The following is a 23,208-nucleotide window of genomic DNA, read 5'->3' as shown; positions in this document are numbered from 1 at the left end:
GGGGCAGCGCCTGGGTGGCTCGGCCAGTTGAACGTCCGATTCTTAATTTCGGCTCACATCATGGTCTCATGGTTCGTGGGTTCAAGTCCTGTATTGGGCTCTACACTGTGAGGAGCCTGCTTGGGATTCTCTCTCTCTGCTCCTCCCCTGCTCACGCTCTCCCTCTCTCTCTCAAATAAGTAAACATTAAAAAAAAAAAAAAGGCAAATAAAAGCTAGGAAAGTTATTTGTAAAATATTACAGGCAAAAGGTTAATCTTTTAATATACAAAGAACTCGTAAAAACTGAGAAAAGATCAGCAATCCAATAGAAAAAGAATGGATCAAATGCATGAACAGAAACGGCACAGAAACAAAGAAATGCAGCTGGACCACAGAGACATCAGAAGATGTTCAACCTTGCAAACTGTCACCACGCGGAGACACCACCTCTCGCCCGTCAGAGCGGCAAGCGAGCGAGTCTGACAACCCACGCAGGCGACGGGGAAACCGGCGTCCTCGCACACTGCTGGAGCGAGCGCTAGATGGCACAACGCCCGTGGACGGGCTGCACCGGGTGAAGCACCTACTCACCGATCCAGCCCTCCCAGTCCTAGGGCAGCACCTCCGACTGCACTGCCCCACGGAGGCTTTGCCTGCACAAGGTTACTCACTGCAGCACAGTTTTAGGAGATACAATTCACACACGATAACGCGCACCTTTTAAAGGACAGAGTTCAGTGGATTTCTTTTTTTTTCAAATTTTAGACAGAGAGAGAAGGGGAGAGTGGCGTAGGGAGAGAGAGAGACTCTCAAGCACGAGCGTGGAGCCCGACACCGTGTCTGATGCCACGACCCTGGGATCAGGACCTGAGCCGAAATCAAGAGTTGGACGCTCGACCGACGGAGCCACCCAGTGGATTTTAGTTTTATTCACAAAGTTGTACAACCATCACCTCTATCCAATTTTAGAACATTTTTATTATCCCAGGGAAGAAACTCCATACCCATCAGTCACTCCTCATGTCTCCTCCGTCCAGCCCTTAGCAATCTCTGATCTACTTTCTGTCAACGGATTTGCCTCTTCTGGACATAGCGTACAAATGGAATCTTTCAGTGCGTGGCCTTTTCTTTCAGTTAGCACGATGCTTTCAAGGTTCATCCAGCACCGCGTTCCTTTTTGTGGTTAAATAATATTCCACTGTCTGGAGAGACCATGTTTTATTTATCTGTTCATCTGTAGATGGGCATCTGAGTCATTACGGTTTTGGTTACTGTGACCGCGCTGTGAGCATCTGTGTACATGTTTTCGAGGGGACATTTATGTTCAGTTCTCCTGGCTGCGTACCCCGAGAGAGGAACTGCTTGGTCCTGGTAACATCTGGAGGAACTGCTGGGGTGCTTTTCAGAGTGCTGTGCCGTCTTCTAGTCCACCAGCAACGTATGAGGGTTCCAAGTGCTCTACGTTCTTACTGGTGCGTGTCGGTGTCTGTCTTTTATTTTAACCATCCTGTGGGTGTGAAGTGACGTGTCACTGTGGTTTTGATTCGCATTTCTCTGACAATTAGGGATGTTGCATGCAGTGCAACTTATGAAAACAAAGATCCTGGAAGCAACTCAGGTGTTCTCCGATACGGGCCGGCTGAACGAACGACAGCACAGACGCAAAACACGTCCGTGTAGCTGTGAAAATGAGTGAAGAAGGCCCAATTCACTACCTGGAGGGATCACCAGGATACAGCGGTCAGTGAAAAAAGCAAGCCACAGACAGGCTTATACGTGAACCTTCCGTGTAATAAAGGAGGAGAAATATACAAACTTTCTTAGAGTTCCCAAAAGACACAAGAAAGGGTTAAATAAAAAACTAATAATGGCTGTCCACAGGGCATGAGGAGAGAGGGAGACAGCAGCAGCAGGAAAGGGAGGCAGATGTCTGTGAATGCACCTGGTCATACAAGTATGACTTTGGAATCCTGTATGTATTTTATATAATTCTCTACAATTAAATTTATAACGGATGTTAACTACACTTACTGTGTTGATAACTTCACAACACACAAATACTGAGTCATGTTATGTTCTATGAGCACAGTACGTTACGTCAATTACATCTTAGCAGAAAAATTAAATTTACAAAGTTATAAAAATAGAAAACAGAAACACATTAATCCGATGGCATGTAAAACAAAGAAAAATTACCACAAAATTAAAACAGTATTTGACTTTACACCGCTAGCGAGACGTATCCGAAGCTCAGAGAGAACTGCACAGAAATCTTAGAACGGCATTCAGCTGTCTCTGCTTCCTATTGGTATCGTTATTCTGAACCGTTATGCACTTATTTTTTTAATGTGTATTTATTTGAGAGAGAGAGAGAGAGAGAGAGAGAGAGAGAGAGAAAATGAACGGATGGGGGAGGGGCAGAGAGGGAGACACAGAATCTGAAGCAGCCTCCAGGCTCCGAGCCATCAGCACAGAGCCCAACATAGGGCTTGAACTCACGAACTGTGAAATCATGACCTGAGCGGAAGTCGGACGCTTAACCAACAGAGCCACCCACGTGCCTCTATATTTAGTTTAAAGCAAATGGGTCATTCATGTTATTAAGGAACTAAGATTTTCAGCATAAAAAAGGATTAAATCCAGAAAATAATTTTATACTTAAATTAGAAATATTAGCAAGATTTCGTGATATATTTTTCAATTTCCAAAAAGTATTTATTTCCTAGCTGTTCACTGAAAAGGCCTAGACGTGAAGAGAAGCACCCCTCCCAGGATCGGATGAACTACAGATCCTCCCTGACTTACGACGGGGTTATGTCGCGATGAAGCCATCGCTAGCTACCACCCCCTGCCTACCGAGCGCCACTGCTTAGCCCCGCTGACCCGAATCATGTTCGAGCACTTGCAAGAGCCTACGGATGGACAAAATCATCTACCGCAACGCCTATTTGGTGATGAAGTGTTAAGTATCTCTCACGTAATTTGCCGCACAGGAAGGGAGAAACTGAAAGGCTGAGGAGCACACAACGGGTGTCAGCGTAACCGTTGCTGCTGACCCTCGTGATCGCGAGGCTGACCGGGAGCCGTGGCCGCCGCCTGGCGTCGCGAGAGAGGAGCGTACCGTGCATCGCTAGCCCAAGAAAAGATCCACACTCAAAACTCCAAGCACAGTTTCTACTGAACGCGCTCTCACTTCCACACCACCATAAGGTTGACGATCCGTAAGCTGAGCCACCGTTAAGTTGGGGACCGTCTGGAAATACACGTCCCGGTGAAAGATGGCAGCTCTCCACCTGCCTGTGATGCACAGACCCGCTGAAGAACACTGTGACCAGCGTCCCTGGTTTCCCCAAGGCAGACGGGAAGAAAACAAATCTAATTTCTGCAATTTTTTCTAGGTGCCGGAAACAGGGTGAGAAATGTCCTACTATTTAATAGGCATCTGGCACACACTAGGCAATGACAAATACATCCATGATTTCCGCCTTCCGGCAGAATGCCAGGGTAAGCCGTACTGGCTCCATTTTCCTGACAAAGGAAGTGGGGCTCACAGGTTAAATATCGTCCCCAGGGTCACTTCACTAAAGAGTGCTAGTCAAAGTCTAGAGACCACCGTCAGTCAGTGAAAACAGGCAGTGAGAGGGAAAAGTCAGAAAGGGTGCTAACAGTTCAACGGGGTTATGCTGTGTCTCCTGAATCTTGTAATAAAATCTAGGTTTGAGGCATCTATGTCTTTTTAAGTTTTTGACTTTTTTTTCTAGTAATTCACTTGTATTACATTTTATAAACATATTGGTCCAGGATGGCTTGGGGGAAAGATAACCCGTTCTTCGGCACAGAGAGTTTGGGAGGTTAGGACACTAGAGAGGGCTGGACCGGGAAGGGATCACGGGTTTGAGAAGCGCAGAAGGAAATTTTATGGCCAAGCTGTTAGCGGCCCCACCTGAGACCGAATTCAAAGCTTCCCAAGGCAACCCTTGCACCGAACGTCTCCTCCCACAGCCCACGGCACACCCTCCAGCGGGACTGGGGTGCTGACTGTGACGTCTTCAAAGGGGAGGGAGAGCTACCGTCAATGCCTCTGCCCTGGGGTGAAGACGAGGGGTCCAGAAAGGAGCAAGAGCCTGGCGACGGGCACAGCAAGGAAGCAGCTGACCCTCACCAGCCCTCGGCAAGGACGTGATCTAATCCTCCTGGAACATACGTCAGCCTGGTGTCAGACGGTATCACACAGGGCTCACAGGGAAGGCCTCCTTGCAGAAGTGACACGTGGCTGGGGAGGCGAATGAACTGGCACTGAATGGACAAATGGGGGGGGGGTGCGCTGTGGAGAAGGCTTTGCAGGGACAAGAGCACGTGCAAAAGCTAGGAGATCAGAAGGAACACGGAGCGTTCCAGGAGCTGGATGTGCAGCACAGCCCTGGGATTAAGAGTGAGGACTGTGGCTCCCAAAGCCTGGTTCTGCAGCAGTGCTGAGCTGTGTGACTTTGGACAAGTCCTTTAACCTCGGAGACTTGCCATTCTCGCCCATAAAACGGAATGACGGGTCTCACTTCCAAGGGCAGCTGCGAGAATGGGATCGATGGCTTCAGCCAACGCTCGGCGACGCGCAGCAGGACTGGCGGCAGCAGCTGTTAGTCCTACTGTCAGCAGGAAGTTCAGGTGCTTGGAGTGAGGAGTGAAGCCCCTGAAGGGCTGAGGAAGAAGCTTCAGGACAACTTCACCCAGCTGAGTTTACGACCCCACTCTGTATTGGCAAAATAGTACCTTTATTTAAAAAAAAAAAATTATTTTTTTGGTGAGGAATAAAAAACTATTCAGGATCTATTATTTGATGCGGAAAAAAAAATCTCATTTGCTTGGGGGGATAAAGTAGAATTCTCAGATATGCGAAATGGGCAAAATTTCCTGTGAAGGACACGAAATCACGTGCTAACGATGGAAACGTGAGCAGCATGAAGGGTAAATTACAGCGCCCCTGAAGATCACAGTTACGGGGGAGTCGTGACTGAATCGAGGGCATGCTTTCCTAGGTGAGCATTTCGCATTCACACCGCTCCGTTATGAAACGATACAAGATCAATTTTTACAGAGATACACGAGACGTGTAGCACATAAATGACAGGGACGACAGTGGCACCGTGACAAACGCATCATCGTTCCCTTCAGGAGCAGTGACTGCCGACACCTCTGTGCTACGAGCAAGCTCAATTGCTCAAGTTTACTGCCGCAGCTACGAGTGTGGAGCTCTGTCTGGGGCAGGGGAGAACAATTAGGAAATTAACAAGTTTTCTTCTGTTCACACTTCATAAAACAAGGAAGCTGTTTGTTTTCTTACCTAACATGTTGGGAATTGATTCTATACCCATAACAAATGAGTCACAAGCTGTAGTTCATACGAAGGAGCCAAGCTCAGTCAACACTTTCACAAGGTAACACATTTCAACAAGACAGCGAGTCTGGCTTAAACAAACGAACATTTAGCCCCTGGAAATAAAGTGTAAACAGAAGGACAACTAATTGATTTGCTGACTGTTCCTCCCACCTGGGCCAATCAGCTCGGAGAGCGTTCTATGCACAGTGCACACGCCCAGCCCTGCTCCGTATGCTCCCTTGGGGGAACCTACTGGATTGACAGAGAACACAGCCTCAACTACCCGGCTGCTGTCACGTCAAACGGTAAATACAAAAATCCAAGAGCCCAAAGAAAGCAAGGGCACGGTACCAGCACAGCACCTTATCTCCTACCCGAAGATACAGTGAAGCGAGCCTGACTGACCTGACGCGTGGCAAAAATGTGTTCACCACACAGCTCCTCAAAGCAAACGCATACGCAAGTAAAGAGACCATCAGAGGCCTCGTTCCAAAGCCGATCAATGACGAGCGTGGGCGCGGCAATGCTCACACGAGGTCCCCGTCCGGATGAAGCCATCGTCAGACGTGCTGACAACCAACTCAAAGGGCCTGGAGCCCAAAGGCAATGCTGGACGAAACGGACTGTCCGGTCAGAGATGTGGACGCACCCACCCACCCACGGGCAGGACTCAGGTGTCATCCCAACCACCTGGAAGGACGGGGGACACTCTGGAGACAGAACTACATGAGAATCCCGGCTCAGGGATCCTGTCAGCCGTGGAACCTTGAGGAGCTCCCTGAACGTCAGGAAGTCTGGATTCTATGTGACAAGGGGGTCACGCCCATGTCACGGGGTCGCGGTGAAGATCCACGAGGAAGCACTCGGCATGGCCCCCCGCACGCAATCAGGACGTGAGAAATGGCAACACGCTTGTGATACTGTTTTCACTTGTTCTGAGACTCTGGAAGTTTCCTTCACGGCCCACACTTGAAAAGGGCTGGACACGGCGCTCCTGTGCCAACCGCGAGGTGAGCTGTGGCAAAGCTCCGGTACGTCAAGACTTACACTTCCGTGACCAGCCAGTAAGTAGATACGGTGAGTCTAGGTGTTTCGTGCAGCTTCGTGCTGGGCGCTTCATGGCTCCCCTTCATGGGCACGCTGGGAACAGGTAATGGTGCTCCTCCGGAAGCTTCAGGGCAGCACAGGGCCTGCGCTCCACAGACACGCCTTCTCTACAACTCCGAGCGTGAGGCTAGGCCAGTGGTTCACCACCCTGGGTCCGCATCAGCATGCCCTGGGAGGTGTCCAACGGCACTCATCCTGTGGTCCCAACCCGAAAATAGACACGTCCCAGTCTCGGAGAGTGAAGCCTGGGCGTCAGAGCCGCAGACACACTCTTAGGAGATTCCGACACGCTGCTGAGCTGATGATTCCTGACCCGCGCCAAGTGCGAGAGCACCCACTGAGCCAGCGTCTGGGACCCACCGCAAATCCTGCGAGAAGCCCCTAAAATGGAGCACGACGGCCTTCCCGTTCTCCCCTCTGGAGCTCTGCTCTCCTTGTTCCTAAACCAAGCTCTGCTGAGCCGTGACAAACACACAGCAGATCACAGCTGCACCTGCACCACCGCAGCCACATCAAGGCCGGAACCTCACGGCCCAGAAAGCTCCCGCGCGTGTCTGCAATCTCTGCGGCTCGCCCGCCAGCTTTCGTCAGCCACGGAGCCGCTTTCTAAAGCCACTTCCGAACCCTCTCTCTTTTTTTTTTTTAAAGTGGTTGCTCTGGGGTTTAGAGTAGGCATCTTTAACTTGCTGCGGTCTACCTACAAATAATGTTATATAAATAATACATTACTGTTTCGCACACGATGTAAGAATCCCACAACCGGACACTCCACTTGACGTCGGGGCTCTCGTACGTTTACTTCTACGTCCGTCATAAACCCCCAAATACACTGAGATTATGATAAGGTATTTCGGTTTTAGCTACATGTTTCCTTTTCTGGTGCTTTGATTTCTTTGTATAGAGTCAGGTCTCCATCCAGCACCATTTTCTTCCACTTTATTCAACTTCCCTCGATACCGTCTCATAGCACAGTTCTACTGACGGCAAATTCTTAGCTTGCGTTCGGGGAAATGGCTTTATTTTACTTTCATTTTTGAAGGCTATCTGAGCTGGATATGTAATTCCGGATTGACAGTTTCTGCACTTTAAAGACGTTATTGCACCGAGTCCTGCTTTGCATCACTGCTCCAGAGAAGCCTGCTATCAGGAAGCCTTGTACCTTTGCTTTTCTTGATTGGCAGGCAACGGTCAGTGTGTCAGAGTAACGGCACAGCAGAAAGATGAACCACAACCAACGGGGGTTCTTTGCAAACATTAACAGAAGGAAAAAAATGCCAAGAAGACTGATGAAGAAGAGAGAGACATCTATTTAAACAGAACAGAATGAAAAGAGACAAAAAGGTACAGAAAACACAGATTACAATAAAATCTTATGGACTTTATGAAAACAACTGGAAGTCTAGATGGAATGAGTATCTCTGAAGAAAGGAGAAAATGTCAACACTGACAGAATAAATCAAAATCCTGAACAGAACAATTTAAATACTTAAATTTAGATGATTTAATGATACAAAAATGACCAAGACTCACTGACAAAACAAAGACCCAAGGGCTCTCCAAGTGAGTGCCACCGAATTTTTCAGGACCACATAATCTATTATGTATATAAGTTGTTCCAAAACAACAGGCAAAGAGAGAAAGCTCCCTAAACCTACTCTGACTTGGTTCAAAACCAGCATCAGACAGAGCGGTGTAAGAAAATCACAGGCCTATTTAACTTTTAACAGGGACCCCTCCCTGCCCCGCACAAAAAAGTCCCACAAGGAGTATTAGATGAACCAAATTACACATGCTACAAAAGTTCCTCATGATCCTAACGTCAACCAGAAAATGTACAGTAAGCATCCTCATTAATGTAGTAATAATTATCTCAATATCACAGAAAAAACATCTGATAATGGTTAGCACTGGCTTATGACTTTTTTTTCTTAATTCTCAGAAAACTGGAGAACTTTTTTAACTTGAAAAGGGCTATGTGCCAGGAACTTGTAATAACCATCATACCTAAGAGAAAATTTAGGTAGATTCCGAGACCAGAAAAAAACACAAGATGGTCTTCTTATTCTGATGTAGAAAAACAAACTCGACGAAATACTGCAACTTAAAAAGGTCTTTGTTCGGAGCATTCAGTCTCTGGAAATCAATAAGGAGTCCGAGTGGCCGTGAACAATGCTTCGGACTCACTGTCAGAATGGAAGCAGAGGAAGAACGAAAAGAGAAGAAGGTAATCAGGCTGATTTAGATGAAGGAAGAGTGTTTGTTTTGTTTTGTTTTGTTTTTAGGAGAAAAAGTTGAAATCTTAGAGGATAGATTCCCCAGATAGAACATGGAAAATAATTATCTAGAAGGCCAGGAAAGATCTAAAGGGAAATGAAAATGCATCCAGTCCCAACTGCTCTCAGAGATGGGGTAGATGTGTTAGTTGTTACCGGAACAGAAGACTGGGGCCCCGCAAAACCCAGGACAGGACAGAAACATGGTCTTGGCTCACTGGGACTGCCCTTACAAGGGAGAGCAGTACCGAAGAAATGAGTGAGGACACCACCCCTCAGTGTCACAGGCCACCGACCGTCACAGACTAACTGAAGTCCTGCAGAAGTGGAAACTCAGAACTTCTATGTCAACGCTCTTTCCCTCACAAACCAGAGACTTTCTGCTACTTGGCAGCAAAGACTAAGCACTCGTATCTGGGGACCCGCTTTTGCTCGGGGGTAACTATCAGAGGACTGGGAAAGGACGTATTTTCTAACTCTGGTGTGGGGACACCGGTGCTGTGATAAGCCTGGGCCCTCGTACCTTTTTTTAATTGTAAGAAGCGAGGCATGTCAGAGATTTGGTACTGGGGTTCTTGAACCTGTAAGACCCCAACCAGGCCTGCAGCAGGTGGAGTCCTGACCCCGGGCAGGCATGAAGAGCCCCTCTGGGTGGGATTCAGCAGAATAAGAAACCGGAAAGGATACATTTTAAACCTCAGTCTCTTTGAATTTCAACTCTTAAGGGCAGAGAGTCTGACTAAGGTCTTGGACTTTAATTTAAAATGGAATGTAATCTTCGGATTTTAATGTCTCCCTGGGAATTTGATAATGAGATAGAATTAATATTCAAATTTAGAGGTACCTCTGGTGGGCATTTTATTATTACACTGAATTTAGTCTCTTAATAGGGAATGAATTTTGTGCCTTGGGGTCAAAGTGACTTTGGAGTTAATTTAATTCATGGATCGGGGTGACCCACTTAAGAGTCCCGTGGGGGCAGAATCTCCACTCTCCACCAACGGTCCAGGAGAAGGAAAGGCGCCCGGTCGGTATAAGCAAAGTGGCCTCCTAATGAAGCTGGGAGCAGACGGTCCTGACACCTGAGGTTCTCCCCAGAGAAGGGACCTGCCCTTGGCCCAATACCTTGGCAGAACAACTACAAAACCCAGAAACGATGCTGAGAGGGGCAGACATCCGCTCTCTGTATGTTGTGGAGAGAGCTGTATTAGCACAACCTTCCATGGCTTCTCTATGCCCTCCACTGGCTCCTTCCCAGTGCAGCGACCATCAGACCAGTGAGTCTGGTTGTATGAAGTCCATGGTATACAATGTGCTGGTCTGTCTGACTCTTTCATTAGATGCCGGGGTTTTCAATTACATGAAGCTCGCTTCTTTCACTCCCGTATCCCTTGCCCTGCCCTTCGATTAGATGTAACTAGTTGCTGAAAAACTCTGTGTATGTGACAGCTCTTTTGACTGACCCCACGCACACATCCACATGCAAACAGGTAAACAAGGTCCTTGTGCCCGTGAAACTTAGCACGCAGGGGTGGGGGAGCGCGGGACGCATACGGGAGAGAGCACAAGCAAGAAATAAGTAAATAAAAACACACTACAGATTAGAATAATTGCTATAAAGGAACTAAACAGGATGATCCACTAGAAAGTGACAGAGGAGGCTCTATGTGAGACAGGGGGTGGGAGGGTGGGGGGGTGGGGGGGGGGGCAGGTAATGCTTTCCTATAAAATGGTGACGTCTGAACTAAGACCTGAGTCACGGAAAAGCACTCAACGATCTCGAGGGAACCCAGATCACCCGAGGTTGAGGGAACCAGGGGTGGAAAGAGTCAAACGTATCCAAGTGACAGAAAGGAAATCAGCATGGCTGCGTGCGGGGGAGTACCGGTAAAATGGCAGGGGTGAGGCTGTAAAGGCAGGAGTCAGAGCCTACGGAGTAGCGGGCGGTTCTCAAAGCGGAGTCCCTGGAGCAGCAGGACAAGCATCACCTGGGGACTTGTTCTTCCGAAACGCACATCCTGAGCCAGTCCCAGCCCTACTGACTCAGACCCTGGGGTCAGGACCCGACAGACAGCTGTTGAACGGATCTTTAGACAATTATGCTGCGTGTTGAATTTTAAAGATCACTGTGCCTCTCAATCCTCCCTGTGAATCCGAATCACCTGGGGAGCTTTTAAAAAGCAATGCCTGGGTCCCACTTGGTCAACCTAACCTGAATCTTGGGGACGATGGTCCAGGCATAAAAACATACATGCACGTACGTATTTTACAGGCCCCCTAGCTGATTTGGCTCCCTAGAATACAGTCTTGAAGGGCAGGAAAATAACTTAGGTCTTTTCTTTCCTAAGTGTAAAATGAGCCATCGAAGATTTTTACAGGGGAGTGAATCCAATCTGGATTTTCAAAACCATGACCCCTGGCTGCCATATAAATACGCGGGGGGGAGCCAGCGCTCGGGGCGGGTCCGTCAGGAAGCACTGGGGCAGGGGAGTGGGAAGCGGACCCAGGCAGGGCTGCCGTGGTGCACTGGGGATAAAATCCCACACCACTGACGGGAGGCAGATCCCACGGGAACTGCTTTCTCAAGTGAACAAAGAGGACTCCAAGATTCTGAGTTTCTGGAGGGCTGGTTACCATTTACTGAGATACAGAAGGGCTCTGGGGTGGAGCAAGTGAACGGACTGCACTTCGGGGGTGAGGCGCTCGGAGACATGCAAGCGGGCGTCGGCGGTCCTATCCTTCTGTACTTCCTGTAAGGAGAGTGTGGGCCGCCATGTACCCCAGCGTGGACCCTGGGGGGCAGGCCTGGGCTCCAGAGATACACGTGGGGGTCATCTGCACACAGACGGGCTTTAAAGCCCGGGACCAAGGGGCTCCCTAGAGGAAGGCTCAGGACCAAGTCCTAAAGCATTCAAACATCTGGGGGTCTCAGGAGAGAAATCTTTGTGCTTCCTCTGTAACTTTGGTATCATCACCAAATACCATCTAATCCGAAGGTTTCAGTAATCCAACACTAGGTACTACAGGCAACTGTTAAGCACTTTCCCTGGAGTAATTTGTAAGCAATATGAGTATTTTCTTCCTGGAAGGAGGTCATCAGTAACTGAAAAGCCACAGTGACAAGATTTTCTTCTAAAAGTCACAGTGATGGGGCACCTGGGTGGCTCAGTTGGTTAAGTGTCCAACTCTTGATTTCGGCTCAGGTCATGATCTCACGGTTTGTGGAGTAGAGCCCTGCATCGGGCTCTGTGCTGGCAGCCTGCCTGGGATTCTCTCCCTCTCCCTCTCCCTGCCCCTCCCCCATGCTCTCTCTAAATAAATAAATCAACATTAAAAATAAGATAAAAGTCACAGTGATCATCACATTATTTGTCCACTCATCATTTTTCAGGGTGACTTTTTAGAAGCTTATTTCTTTTTTCTTTTTAAATGTTTTAAATGTTATGTGGGCTGCAAATTGTTTCCCTTGTTAAGATTATATAGGAATAACACATATGTACGTACATACCCCACTAAACTGAGTAAAAAATACTTTAATCCCAACTAACTCGCTCTGTGCCAGCCCAGACCTTGAGAGGAGCAGAAAAGAACTCGATGGGGAGTTCAACCTCAAGATGGCTCATCTCCGTTCAGTCCGCCTACTGCCCAACCAAGGTACAGAAATGCCAGCCTTGTTAGCAAAGGCTGGAAGGTGGGAGAGAAATAACCAGCGGGCTCACCATTCCCTGAGCCCCCCGTCCCTCCATGTTTGAGGGCAAAGGGGCCCAGCAGCAGGGGAGAACGGAAAAGTTCTGAGTCCACTTCGGCCCACGATCACCACCTTGCAATCTCACCCCCAACCAGGCTGCCATCAAGGATCTGATCCCTTCCCTCGGGGGCCAGGCCCGAGCCCTGAGGAGGGGACAGATCCCATCCACGAACGTGTTCGTGTACCGCCAGTCTGTGTTCGACCCGTACGTATTAACACACGCACGCATCTTAAAAAATGAAAATCGTCTTTATATATGTACGCTATTCTACATCTTCCTGTATAATAAAAATTCTCTGAAGATGTGATTTTTAAAATGGTATATGCTAATCTGTCACTGCAAGCCACCATAATTTAATCCTCCCCTACTCAGGATTCTTACATAATTTCCAAATTTTTACCAACAATATAACAAACATCCATGTATCAGCATTTTAACTGTGTCGCTGATTATTTCCTTTGCAGAAATTCCCCAAGGAAAAACTACTGGATGAAAAAACATAATCATCTTTAAGTCTCTTCGATAAACTGCTCCCCGTCAGGGTCCCACCACTTCATATCACCCTAACAACTGCCCACTTTATCCTTACTGACCATGCATTATTTTTTCTAAAGTCGCTTTTGTTAAACAGACGAAAACTTTTATTTTCTAGCTTCACTGAAAATGAAAAAAAAAATGCTCAGCATTTTTCCATTTTTCCACCTGCCAAAGTTTGGCAACTGAAAGTTTCAGGAGCATTTTTCCACCCGCTAAAGTTTGGCAACTCAAAGTTTCAGGAGGTAAAAGGCCTTTAACAGTAAAGTTTCGGGGACCAGCTAAAACGCACAGCAGGGTTACCCTCGGACTTCTGAAACCCGAGTCAGGAAGGACCCACAGGTCTTGCAATGGGGCCAACGTGCGGGCAAGACGACAGCCAACGATGAGACGAGCCTCGGCCCCGTTTCCCACAGGGACTGGGACACCACAGAGCCTCGGTGAGAACACCAGCAAAGGGCGGACAGCGCCGACGGCAGGGCGGTGGCGGGGGGGGGAGGCAGGGGTGACGGAGGCTCGTTCAGAGACTGCGCCCCGCAGGCGAACCTGGCCGAGACCCCACGAGGCTGGGCATGCTGGGAAAGAAGAGCCCGTGGAAAGGAAGCCACAGAGAAGACGGGCTCTCCAATTCCACAGTACGACTCACCAGGGCACCACGGCCGCGTTCTGCCAGAGCTCACGGACGGACAAAGAAGCTTTTCAACAACGTAACACTGCGACTTTTAAAAGTACTCCCAAGTACAAAGCACAATATGATTAATAAAAATATTTTGTACGCCTAACTACCAGATTCCAGGAAGACTAACAGCTAACTGTTCTTTAGCAAATATCTGCATCTGAATTTAGTGCGATTTTCTCATGAATTCCTCACCCAGCAGATAAAATCTTTGTTGAAATGATGAATGAAACGAGCTGGTTTTAAAGGAGCTTACTACTACGTTCTGCTTGCAGGACTGAAGAAAACAGTAACTGTTTTGAAGTGAGGAGGGCACAGGTGACACACGGATGACACCGTGGTGGCCGAGTATGGAATCAGTGTGCAGCTACAGATGTCCCTGCTTCCACCCTGACCGATTACTAAACTACCACACACTGTAGGGCCGGATGTCAGAAAGGAATTTTCAACTGATTCGGAACGCGAAACACCTTCCAGTGTTTGGTCTCAGAGGATGAGGTCCTGGGGGAAGGGGCGCGCCCCGCGCACAGCACGGTTCGTGACGCCGGACCCTCCGCTTCGTCAGGCTTCCACGTCCCGAGGGGCACGTGAGCCGCAGAGGCTCCGATGAGTCACCCTGGTCTCACAGGGAAAAAAGGGCAAAACGCTCCTACGGCGAAGCAGAGGGCGTCACTTAAGTAGGGGGTGAGGAAAGGGAAGGTCTTGCACAACACCTGGTTTCCAGAAAGTGCCCAATAAAACGGCAGGGAGTAACATAATCTTTTTTATTCGTCCTTCTACTTATGGCATTTTTGTTGCATTCTTTGCGAAGAACTCGAAACAAGCAGAATTAGAAGGAAAGAAGCATACGCGCAAGGTGACCTTTGCCACCATAGTCATTTCTGGAAGACGGTTTCATCAACAAAACGTCAGAAGTTGTGCAGTGAGATATCTGAAGAGCGAGAGGAAAGGCCACTGTCTTTAAGCAGAAGCAGGAGAAAACACGTATCAGGACGTGAACTGATCTCTAGTGTACTCGAGAGCCCGCGACTTAAAGCTCCACTCCATTTAGCAGCCTCCTTGCAGGGCCACAAGATACGACTTGAGAAAGCAGTAAGACCAGAAAGGGATCGGTAAAGCGTGTCAGCGGCAGAGAAAACAGAGCAGCTCAGGAGAGCTGTTCTGGCACATCTGTGCTATCACGCACAGCTACGTTTAGCACAAAAATAACCCATAGAGCCAGTTTTTTAAAAATACGCATTCCGCCGCTGCTTCTCGGGATGTGATTCCCACCCATGCTGCATCGTCTACAGTGTCGTACTTCAGTGCCTGAACAAACAGAAATCTGTCCTGAGCACATTCAGCCTTTAATTTTTAACCCACGGACAGAATCTCAACTTCTCGCTGTAACAGGATGAGCTCCTTGCTACTAAGAAATCCAGCCTTGGAAACGGTTTATCGAACTTGGCCATGGTGTTTTAAAAAGAAAAAAAAAGGGAAAAGAAAGAAAAGAAAAGAAAAGAAAAGAAAAGGAAGAGAAAGAAAGAAAGAAAGAAAAAGAAAGGAAGAAAAGGGAAATGAAAGAAAGAAAGAAAAAGAGAGAAAGAAAGAAAGAAAGAAAGAGAAAGAAAGAAAGAAAGAGAAAGAGAGAAAGAAAGAAAGAAAGAGAAAGAAAGAAAGAGAAAGAAAGAAAGAGAGAGAGAAAGAAAGAAAGAGAGAAAGAAAGAAAGAAAGAAAAGGGAAAGGGAAAAGGAAAGGGAAAAAAAGGCAAGAGAGGAAAGGCAAGGCAGGCAGACCGCTGAGAGCCCGCGTCTCTCTATCCAGCACAGGGCATCATGGCACCCGTTGGCCCCTGGGAGGAATATTCCGACCTGGGCCTGTTATGAGCCCTCCGTCCTGCGGGCACCGGAATGAAGCCAGCAGGGGAACCTGTCCTTCTCTTCCCTGCCTGCCTGCCTGCCTCCCACAAATCCTGACTCACATGCCCACAGCCTGTCGTGGCCTCTGAAGGGTGTCGTGTGGAAGCCCCACGGTCACCTTTCGGGTGCAGGGTGACAATGGGGGGAAGAAGTCTATGAACAGAGACGACACACCTCAGAAACGCATCCCGTGGGAGAAAGGCTTTATCGGTGCAAGAGAACGGGACCCAGAGAAGAGGAAGGAAACGTGCACCGAATATGCTCTGCACACAAAAGCCCGGGGCTCTTAACAGCCCTGCGATGTAGGAATCAGCGTTCCTCTCCGACAGGTGAAGACAATGAGATGTGTAGGGTTAACCGACTCGATCCGGGTCATGGAGTGGAGTGAGCGGCAAAGCCCGGGTCTGTTACACTCAAAACGTCAAGCTTTTATTCGACTGCAGCACCCACACTGCAGGAGGGGGTTTCTAATCTTCAGAGTAGAGATGCGGCCCGAAATACTAGAGACGTGCTGGGAACCCTCACGGTGTACAGCTGAGCCCGCTCGGGGTGGAGAAGGGGAGGGGAAGGGCCGGCGAGGCAGGGCTGGACGGCGACAGGGCCACGGCCCTGGGAGCGGCCACAATGATGGGGACGGTATGTCGCCAGCCCCGGCACACCAGGAAGGGCCTCTGCAGCGAACAGAGCAGCCCCTGAGCAGGAAAGAACTGCCCTCGGGAAGCTCGCCACCCACCGGCTCGATGAGAACGTCAGAGTGCCATCTATCTGCGGTCCCCTCCCTGCGCGACTGACTTCTCTGACTTCTCTCCCTTCCCTAACCCTAACCCTACGACTGTTTACTCATTTGCTAAACATTGAAGATAAAAGCTACTTTGCGACAGACCCTAAGGTGGGGACCAATGGGTGAATCAGACACATTTACTGCTCTTACCAAAGTCAAGGTGGGGTGGGAATAAGGGAGACAGAAAGGCCCTGGAGACGGGAGAACACAGCATTGGTATCCAGGGCTGGAGGAAACACGGTGGAGCCGATCAGGGAGACCTTGAAGGCCAAGCCTACGAGTCTCACTTTTTCCTGAAAGCAACAGAAAGACTTTACCCAGAGATCTGTGTTTCAGAACACGTAGCTATAAGTTAATAAGATTAATTATTTTAAAAATTAATTTCCTAAAGTGTGCCAATCTCAAAGTGCACAGCTTACGGAATTTTTGTACGCGTACACACGTGTGCAACTATCACCCAGATCAAGACGAAGAACGCTCCGGCACCCAGAGGCTCCCCGTGTCCCCTACCAGTTGCTAACCCCACACAGTAACTAGTACTCAACCCTCTGTCATCTTAGATTACTTCTGCCTCTTCCGGAATTCTGGCCGAATGGAGCCACACAATATGCACTCTCTACTGTGGCTTTTCCCGCTAAACAGACAGCTACAAACCACAGAGCTTGTCCCTTCTCACTGCCGGCTTTATTCCCCTGCACGAAGGACACGCCATGCTGTATTTTTACCCATCCTGTCCGCGATGGACACGTGGGGTGTCTCCGGCGCGGGGCTTTACGAGTGAAGGCTGCTATGAACACTCATGCACACGACTCGAAGTGGACGGAAGCACTCGTTTCTACCAGGTAATTGCTGGTTTAGGAAAACAAACTTTGAACAAACAGACTATCTTGTCATGATCGCGTAGAAAATGCGGGCTGACGTAACCTAGACTGAGATAAGGTCAGTCATTAAGAATAAAAGACTGAAAGCAAGATCCTTTCTGTTTTAATAGGATGCACGGGTTAATGAGACCGTAAACGTTTCCAGACAGGTGGCTCCCCTGCTACCCGTAAGCTAATCGAAGGAGACGTGACCCAGGCTCCGCCCTTCCGAATCCTCCGGTCGTCAGATTCGGTAATTGTTTCTCGGACCACGTCTTCAGCCTTACCGGCCTTCTTCTCGTCTCCTGGGACTCTGATGACAGACTCCCAGACTATTTCTGAGGACCCTACATGTCCCTGAGGCTCCATCAATTTTTTTCCCCCGGTCTATTCTCTTTCTGTCGCTCAGACTGGATGATTTTGATTTCAGACCGAAGTTCCCAGACTGTCTCTGACGTCCTCTCCACTGTGCTACCAAAGCCCACCCAAGGGGTCTTTACGTTTTACTTCGGGTCACCGTACTTCTCGGTCCTAAAATCTCCAGTTGGCTTTTCTTCACATCTCGTTTCTTGGCTGGGACGTCCTATTTCTTCATTCGCTTCCAATGTTCCCAACTGCTCACGGAAGCGCTTTTCTGAAGGCGGCTTTAAAATCCTTATCAGATCACCCCACATCCGTGTCATCTAGGCAGCCCTCGATCGCCTCTTCTCATCAGGTCGAGACCCGCCTGGTGCTCGGCAGAACGCGTGGCTTTTACGTGTCCCGTAGACATTTTGGGCTTCAGGTCACGCGACTGAGAGTCTCGAGCACACGTCCGGTTTTGGGGGGCCTCCTCTGACACCACGACAGTGACTGGGTCGGGGCGAAGGGCAGCACCTGCTACTCCCACGTGGGGCCCAAAGTCCAGGCCTCGGCTCACCTGGTCTCTCCCGACAGTGGAGCTGTGGTGGGCGTGGGGGGCTTGCCTCCTTACTGCTTTATGCCCATGGTTCCTGAGCGGGCAGGAGTTCCGGTCCCCCGCAGGGCGTCCAGCAACAGGGAGGGGAGGAAGATGCCCAGTTACTGCTGACACCAGGTCTTTTCGGAGTCCACCGGTGGGGCCGCCGGGGGCACTGTGTCACATCCAGGTGAAGGCGTAAGTCTGGGCTTCCCACGTGGCCTTTGCTGATGGGGGAAGGGCTACACGGTTTTCCACGGTGTCCGTCTGAAGTAGGGCAGTTACATTCTAAAAGGCTGCCTTGCCAAAGTGCCCTTTCTTGGTCCTCTGGCAACAAAGAGCAACCTTCTCTTGGGTGTGTATGTGTGTGTGTCTGCACCCATCGGTGTTTCTGGACTGACAGCTTCTCTAACATCCAGTCTGAGATACTGGAGGCAAAAGGAACACCCAGGGAACATACGCTGGGGTGTTCCTTGAGTCCTGAGGTCCCCAGGCGGGCCGCCTGCTTCTCCCCATCTTTCAGAGGGCTCCTGTGTTTGCTTTACACCTGACGTCCAGGGGTTTTAGCTGTGCTTAGCGGGAGACATACAGAGAAGTACCTCTAGGCCACCACGATCCAGAATCGATTCCCAACATACTGTTTCCAAGGTGCAAAGGACTTCCACTGGGAGCCAGAAAAGCAAGTCCACGATCCAGGTTTTGATTTCAGAAGAACGACTGGGATGTGTATATGCAAACAAGAATAACGCAGTTCCTACTGACTAATACGTCTCTGCCTGGCACAGTTCACATTACAGGCTCCCTCGTGACCCTCCCAAGGAGCCTCGGACACAGGACTTCCTGTTGTCCCGTTTTTGAGGGGGGAAACAGGCTCACACAGGGTCACTCCCGGTCTATAGCAGGGCCAGGATTTGGAGCCAGATCCACCTGACTGTAGAACCAGAGCTCCTAACCACCACACTACATAAAGCCTTTCGCCATGAGCCACACTCTACCACGGGCACTCTGGGGGCACTGAATCCCACACTGCTGTCCTCAAACCACACGCGGCAAACTCAGTCAGTGATCAACAGCTTACAGTTACGCACTCTTCCCTTGTGTCTTTAGAATCCTTCTTTTTCAAAAATGTTAACAGCCCAAACTTTGAGAGTGCTATATACAATTTAGAGGTCACAACTATGATCTCATGGACACTCCTAACAATCTTACGAGGTGGGTATTTTGTTTCATTAAGTGTTTTGTTTTATTTCCGGTACGGTTAACATACAGCATTATAGTAGCTTCAGGCATACAATACAGTGATTCAACGTTTCCACACATTACTCAGTGCTCATCATGACAAGTGCACTCCTTAATCCCCATCCCTGATTTCCCCCAACCCTCAACCCCCTCCCTTCTGGTAACCATCAGTGTTCTCTACAGATGAGAGTCTGTTCCTTGGTTTGCCTCTCTCTTTTTTCCTTTGCTCTTGCATTTTGTTCCTTAAAGTCCACATAGGAATGAAATCGTATGGTATCTGTCTTCTGTTCACTTACTTCACTTAGCATGACACTCTCTAATGCCACCCGTGTTGTTGCAAACGGCAAGATCTCATTCTTTTTTATCGCTAATATTCCATCATGTATACACACCGCGTCTTCTCTATCCGTTCACCTACTGATGGACACTTGGGCTGCTTCCATATCTTGACTATGGCAAATAGAGTGCACGCATCCCTTTGAATTAGTGTTTTTGTACTTTGGGGGCAAACAACCAGTAGTGCGATTACCGGATCGCAGGGTAGTTTTATTTGCAACTTTGGGGAAACCTCAGAAGTCCTCCACAGTGGCTGCACCAGTCTGCATTCCTACCAACAGGGCACGAGGGTCTCCATATCCTCACCAACACCTGTTGCTTCTTGTGTTTTCTGTTTTAGCCATTCTGACAGGTGTGAGGTGATATTTCACCGTGATTTGTATTTCCCTGATGATGAGTGACGTGTCGCTTTTCATGTGTCAGCTGCCATCTCGATATCTTCTTTGGAGAAATGTCTTTTCATGTCTTCTGCCCATTTTTTAACCGGATTATTTGTTTTTCGGGTGTTGCATTGTATAAGTTCTTTATATGTTTTGGATGCTAACCCTTTACTGGATAGGTATTTGCAAATACCTTCTCCCGTTCAGGAGGCTGTCTTTTAGTTCCGTTGGCTGTTTCCTTTGCTGTGCAGAAGGTTTTTATTTTGAAGTAGTCCCAATAGTTTATTTTTGCTTTTGTTTCCCTTGCCTCAGGAGTCATATCTAGAAAGATGCCGTTATGACCAATGTCAGAGACATGACTGCCTGTGCTCGCTTCTAGGACTCTCATGGTCTCAGGTCTCACGTTTAGGTGTTTAACCCATTTTGAGTTTATTTTCGTGTATAGTTAAAGAAAGTGCTCCAGTTTCATTCTTTTCCGCGTAGCTGTCCAGTTTTCCCAACACCATGTGCTGAAAAGACCGTCTTTTCCCCACTGCATATTCTTTCTTCCTTTGTCAAAGACTAATTGACTGTATAATTACGGTTCATTTCTGGGTTCTCTGTTCTGTTCCGTTGCTGTACGTGTCTATTTTTGTGCCTGTACCACACTGTTTTGATGACTACAGCTTTGTATTAGAACCAGAAGTCTGCAGTTTGCCACCAGCTTTGCTTTTCTTTTTCAGGACTGCTTTGGCTATTTGGGGTCTTTTGTGGTTCCAGACACATTTTAGGACTGTTCTGTGAAAAATGCTGTTGGTATTTTGATAGGGGCTGCATTAAATCCGTACACTGCTTTGGGAGCATAGACATTTTAAGAATATTTGTTCTTCCGATGCAGGAGCACCGAATGTCCTTCCATTCCTTTGCGCCCTCTTCCATTTCTTTCATCCGTGTTTTACAGTTTTCAGAGTACAGGTCTTTCGCCTCTCTGGTTATGTTTATTCCTAGGTATTTTATTATTTTGGTGCAATTAAAAACGGGATTGTTTTCTTAATTTCTTTCTGCTGCTTCCTTATTAGTGTAGAGAAATGCAACAGATTTCTGTAGATTGATTTTGTGCCCTATGACTTTACTGACTTCATTTGTCAGTTCTAATAGTTCTTTGGTGGGGTCTTTAGGTTTTCTAGATATAGTTACCAGGTCGTCTGCAAACAGTGAAAGTTTTGCTTCTTCTTTATCAATTTGGACGCCTTTTATTCTTCTTATCTGACTGCTGTGGCTAGGACTTCCAGTACTATGTTGGATGGAAGTGGTGACAGTGGGAATCCTTGTCTTGTTTCTGACCCAAGGGAAGAAACCCGTCAGTTTTTCACCATCGAGGATAATGTTAGCTGTGGGTTTTTCACATATGGTCTCGAAAAAAAATGTTTCTGTATTTTGAGAGAGAGCAAGCATACAGGCGAGGGGCAGAGAGAAGGGGAAAGACAGAATCCTAAGCAGGCTCTGTGCCGCCAGCGTAGAGCCCAATGTGGCGCCTGAAGTTATGAACCGTGAGATCGTGACCTGGGCTGAAATTAAGAGTCGGACGCTTAACCAACCGAGCCATCCAGGTGTCCCCATATATGGTCTTTATTATGTTGAAGCATATTCTCTCTAAACCTACTTTACTGAGGGGTTTTATCATGAATGGATGTTGTACTTTACCAAATGCTTTTTCTGCGTCTACTGAAATGATCATATGGTTTTTATCCTTTCTCTTATTGATGTGATGTATCACATTGATTTTATAATTCTTCTTAGTTGGGGATTTCATAAATTTGAAATATGGTAAATATTAAGTCATAGATAATATTACCCTTATATTTTTAAGGGCAATGACTCCCAGGAAAATCATTTGAGTGTATTTTTCCACTTTACTTCTTTATCAACCAGTGACTTTTTTATAAGCATATTACTAAGTACCGAATATCCTAAAAATGAAAGTCCCAGAAGAATGACATATTTTCACATAGAGTAAAAACGTTTTTTTCTTTGTATTTTCAAAAAAGTACATACGAATTTTGTTTAAGCTCTGCCAGATCACAAACCACGAACTGTAATTTAATTTTCAAATCTGTAGAAGGCAATCTTGAATTGGTCATTTCACATCACCTAAGCTTTTAGGTATAAACGTTTCCTACAGAGCTTTGTGTCAAAAGGGAGAGTGTTATAGGAAAAAGGATACTGGGTAGCACAGGAAAATGCCAGAGGTGCGCACTGAGAACCTGAAATCACTGCCAGTGGCCACAGCCTTCTGCTGCGATAGTGAATCTAGTCTCTGGAAGCTCCAGGCCACGCAGGTTCTCCCCTTTTCCACCTGAAACAGACAAGACGGGCACCCGGGTGGCTCAGTCGGTTAAGCGTCCGCCTTCGGCTCCGGTCATGATCTCACAGTTTGTGAGTTCGAACCCCACGTCGGGCTCTGTGCTGACAGCTTGGAGCCTGGAGTCTGCTGTGGATTCAGTGTCTGTCTCTGTCTCTGTCTCTCCCCCCCTCCTCTGCTTGTGCTCTCAGTCTCTCAAAAATAAATATTAAAAGAAAAAAACTTGGGGGGGGGGGACAGACAAAACAAAACAACACAAACAGCCCTCTTCCTCCTGTCCATCTTTAGTCTTCTAAATTGTATTCTGGAGTCTTAGAACGTCAGAACTGAAAAATACCTCAGGTAGTTATGTGGTCCATCACAATGACACCCCCACCTACTGATGAGATGAGGGCCACGAGAGGAAAATATCCTGCTTAAGAAGATGAGGAAGGTAGGGCCCCGTCACCCCAACGCCATGCATGTTGCACCTACAACCACGAAGAACCAAACGTGTTGTATCATTATGTGAAGGACAAAGTGGCAGATCCAGCAGGAGAGGAAAACAATACAAAGCTTTCGACTTTGGGGAGTCTGGTCGAAGAGAAAATCCACAGATTATTTAATTAGAGCTGAAAAGGACCTGGAAAAACTTGGTCCGATCTCCTTACTTTAGAAATGAAAACACGAGGGGTGCCTGGGTGGCTCAGTCAGTTGAGTGCCCGACTTCGGCTCAGGTCGTGATCTCGCGGTGAGTTCGAGC

At 48.0% G+C, this 23,208-nt stretch overlaps 1 protein-coding gene across 1 annotated transcript in view; it reads right to left on the bottom strand.

Moving 5' to 3' along the window:
- Window positions 1-23,208, bottom strand: part of ATXN10 (ataxin 10) — a 167,948-nt gene that overhangs the window by 30,060 nt on the left and 114,680 nt on the right. The gene's annotated exons all lie outside the window — the stretch shown is intronic.

This window comes from Panthera uncia, chromosome B4, assembly GCF_023721935.1.
Source record: "Panthera uncia isolate 11264 chromosome B4, Puncia_PCG_1.0, whole genome shotgun sequence".
NCBI lineage: Eukaryota > Metazoa > Chordata > Mammalia > Carnivora > Felidae > Panthera > Panthera uncia.
This window is presented reverse-complemented; position numbering and strand designations above follow the sequence as displayed.